At 32.1% G+C, this 4,607-nt stretch overlaps 1 pseudogene; it reads left to right on the top strand.

The window, feature by feature from the left end:
* Positions 1-672: 672 nt before the first annotated feature.
* On the top strand, positions 673-755 carry LOC131837352 (U4 spliceosomal RNA; annotated as a pseudogene).
* Positions 756-4,607: the final 3,852 nt, after the last annotated feature.

The raw sequence follows: 4,607 nt of genomic DNA, 5'->3' as shown, positions 1-4,607 counted from the left end.
GTTACAGTGAAATGAAACTAGAAATCAATAGCAAAAGGAAAACTAGAAAATTTATAAATCTGTCAAAAATTACACTCTTGCTTGATCGATGGGTCAAAGAAAAAAAAAATCACAAGAAATCAGAAAATACCTTAAGACAAATACAGAACAAAAACCATACCAAATCATATAGATACAGGAAAAGCAGTACTAAAAGGGAAATTTAGAAAAGAACAGATACATTAAAAACAAAAGAATAGCTGTCAAATCAACAACCTGACTTTATACTTCAAAGAACTAGAAAAAGAACACACTAAACCAAAAGATAGCAGAGGAAAGGAAATAATAAAGAATAAAGCAGTGATAGGGGCGCCTGGGTGGCTCAGTGGGTTAAAGCCTCTGCTTTCGGCTCAGGTCATGATCCCAGGGTCCTGGGATCGAGCCCCGCATCGTGCTCTCTACTCAGCAGGAAGCCTGTTTCCTCCTCTCTCTCTGTCTGCCTCTCTGCCTACTTGTGATCTCTGTCTGTCAAATAAATAAATAAATAAATATTAAAAAAAAAAAAAGAATAAAGCAGTGATAAATGAAAGAAAAGGAAAAAACCATGAAACTAAGAGGTTTTTTTTTTTTTTTTTTTTTTAAGATCTACAAAATTGACAAACCTTTAGGTAGACTAAGAAAAGTAGAAAACCTAGCTTTGTGCAGTGGCAGTATCGTAGCCAATGAGGTTTATCCGAGGCACGATTATTGCTAAGAAAAGTAGAGGACCTAACAAAAATAAAAAATAACAGAGAAGACAAGTAGTGTAGCAGAAATAGAATCATAAGAGACTACTATAAACAATTACATGCCAACAAATTGGATAACCTACAAGAAATGGATAAAACTCTAGAAAAATACAACCTATCAAGATAAAATCATGATGAGATTTTAAATCTGGGCAGAACTCTATGGTAGGGAGATTAAATCAGTAATCAAAACTTCCCCACAAAGAAAAGCCCTAAACCAGATGGCTTCACTAAAAATTCTACCATTTAAAGAATTAACATGATTTCCTAAACTCTTCCAAAAAAGTGAAGAGGAGGGAACACTTTCAAACTCATTTTATTCAGCTGGCATAAAACCAGGCAAAGATACTGCAAGGAAAGAAAACTATAGTCTGATATCTCTGATGAATAGTGACACAAAAATCCTCAACAAAATACAAGCAAACTGAACTCCACGATACATTAAAAAAAAATTATATGCTATGACCAAGTGATGCAAAGATGTTCAGCATATGAAAATCAAACAATATATCACATTAAAAGACAGTAACTACTTGATTCAAATGATACAGAAAAATTCAACATCTTTTCATAATGAAAATACTCAACAAACTAAAATTAGAAAAAAACTACTTCAACATAATAAAAACCATAAATGAAAGCCCATAAACTGTCATTATTCTCAATGGTGGAAAACTGAATATTCTTCCCCTTATAAAACTAAAGGATGTCTCTCACCATTTCTGGTCAACATAGTACTAGAAGTTCTAGACAGAGCAAATAGATAAGAAAGGAAACAAAAGACATCCAAATCAGCAAGGAAGAAGTAAAACTTTATCTATTGGCTGATGACATGATCTTCTATGTAGAAAACCCTAAGGATTTCACTCAAAAAAATTGTTAGAACTAATAAATGAACTCAGCAGAGTTTCGAGATACAAAACCAGTTATAACACATAAAAGCCAGTTGTATGTCTAAACGCTAACAGTAATCTGAAAAGGAAATTAAGAAAACAGTTCTATTTACAATTGCCTCAAAAGTAATAAAATACTTAGGAATAAAATTAACCAACGTGATGAATGACCTATACACTAAAAACTACCAAAAAATGCTAAAAGAAAAAAAAAATTAAAGAAGACACAAATGTAAAACAGTCCATGTTCAAGTCCAAAGTTCAAGGTTGGAAGACTTAATATTGTCAAATTATCCACACTACCCAGAGCAATCTACAAATTTAATGTAATCCCTATTAAAATCCCAATTGCTTTTTTAATTATTATCTTGTAGAAATAGAAAAGACCTAAAATTCATATGCCATATCAGTGGACCACAAATAGCCCATATAACTCTTGAAAAAAAAGAAAAAAAGATTTATATTTACTAATTTTAAAAAACACTGCAAACCTATAGCAATTAAAACAGTATGGTACCAACATAAAGACAGACATATAGATGAATAGAACAGAATGAAGAGCCCAGAGATGAACCTTCATGTATATGGTCATATGTCTTCAACAAGACTACCAAGGCCACACAATAGGAAAAGCATACAATTTTCAACAAATGGTGTTGAGAAAATTGTATATCCACATACAAAAGAATAAATTTGGGTCCTTTCCTAGTACCATTCACAAAAATTAATTTAAAATGGGATAATAACTTAAACATAAATCCTGAAAACATAAAACCCCTAAAATAAAATGGGAAAATCTTCAATTTAGAAGTGATTTCTTGGATATGACAACAAAAGCACAGACAACAAAGTCGAGAATAGACAAATGGACTACATCCAACTTAAAAACGTATGCACAGCAAAAAATAAATAAACAAAAAAGTGAAAAAGCAACTTACAGAATGGGAGAAAATATTTGCAAACCTTATTAGTATCTAGGATATATAAAGAATTCCTGAAACACAGCAACAAAAATAATCCAATTAAAAATAAGCAAAGGACTTAAACATACATCTCTCCGAAGAAGGTATTCAGATGCCCAACAGATGTCTAAAAATATGTTCAACATCACTAATCGTTAGGGATATGCAAGTAAAAACCACAATGAGATATCTCCTCATTCATTAGGACCTCAACTTTCAAAAAAAAAAAAAAAAAAGAAGAAGAAAAGAAGGAGAAGAAATACCAAATGGTGAGGATGTAGCTATATTGGAACATTTGTGCACCTTTGGTAGGAATCTAAAATGATGGAACCATTATATAATTAAAACAGTACAGAGTTTCTCAAAAAATTAAAAGTAGAATTACCACATGACCCAGCAACCCTACTTCTGGGTATTTACCCAAAAATTTGAAATTAAGGTCTTAAAGAGAAATTTGTGCTTTCATACTCATTGTAGCATTATTCTTAATAGTTGAGATGTGGTAAAACCTAAATGTTCATTGGCAGATTAATGGATAACAAAAAGTGATATATACATACATCGGAATATTATTCAGCCTTTAAAAAACAACATTGGTGCAACTTTAGGTTACACTGTGTGAAATCTAATCGCAAAAAGACAATTCCTTCGCGATTCCACTTATTTGACGTATCTGAAGTATTCAAATTCTATGAAACGGTTAAGTATAACATTGCTTGCCAGCGGCTGGTGGGGGAGAGGGAAATGAGTATTTGTTCAGTGAGTATATAGTAAGTGTATATCAGTGTTACAAGATGAAAAGTTTAGAGATCTGTTGAACAACAATATGCATATAGTTAACAGAGCTGTACTGTACATTTGAAAATGGTAAGATAATAAATTTTATGTTGCTTATTTTTAGCCACTATTTAAAAAGAAAGAGATTGAGGGGTGCCTGGGTGACTCATTTGGTTAAGCATCTGCCTTCAGCTCAGGTCCTGGTACCAGGGTCCTGGGATCTAATCCGACACTGGCTCCCTGCTCATCAGAGAGCCTGCTTCTCCCTCTCCCTTTGCCCCTCCTCTCTGCTCATGCACTCTCTCTCTCTCTCTCTCAAATAAATAAGTAGATAAATATTGTTTAAAAAGAGAGATTGAAAAATATTCATATAGGTGGAAATTAACAATAAATTTCTAAGTAATCCATGACACAGAAAATCCTGAGAGAACTTAATTTCTTTAACAAATTGCTAATGAAAAATTTGACATATCAAAATTGTGAAATAACATTAAAGCAATAATTTTTAATGAAATTCATAACTTCAAATATGTATATACACACACACATATATATTAGATGAGAAAGATAGCTGGAAATCAATGAGCTAAGCAATCATCATAAGAAGTTAGATAAAAAATAGCAATTTAACCCAAAGAAACAAAAATAATAAAGTTTTTAATAGAAATTAAATAAAATATAAACATTTAATAAAGAGGTCACCAAGGCCAACAGTTCATTCTTGGAAAAAACTAAATTTGATTAATACCTGGCAACACTGAGATAAAAGCAAAGGCACCAGTATAGCTAACCCTTGAACAACACAGGTTTGAACTGCACGGGTCCAGTTGAACATGGCTTTTTTTTTTCCATAAATACAGCACGGTACTGTAAATGCATTTTCTCTTCCTTATGGTTTTCTTAATAACATTTGCTTTGCTGTATTTTACTTTATTGTAAGAATACAGTATATAATACATATACAAAATATTTGTTAATTTACTGTTTATTGGTAGTTAAGTTTTGGGAGAGTCAAAAGTTATATGTGGATTTTCAGCTGCACAAGAGGTTAGTGCTTCTAGTCCCCCCCGCCATGGTGTTCAAGGGCTGACTGTAAATAGTACTAGAAATCTTAAAAGGAAGATGTCATTACAGTTCATTCAGATGTTAAAAGTAAAAAAGAGGATATTGACAATCGGTTTATGCTAGTGAACTTGAAAACCAAATGA

The sequence above is a fragment of the Mustela lutreola genome, chromosome 7, assembly GCF_030435805.1.
Source record: "Mustela lutreola isolate mMusLut2 chromosome 7, mMusLut2.pri, whole genome shotgun sequence".
Classification (NCBI taxonomy): Eukaryota; Metazoa; Chordata; class Mammalia; order Carnivora; family Mustelidae; genus Mustela; species Mustela lutreola.
Note: the sequence above shows the minus strand (reverse complement) of the source record. Positions and strands in the feature narration are given on the sequence as shown.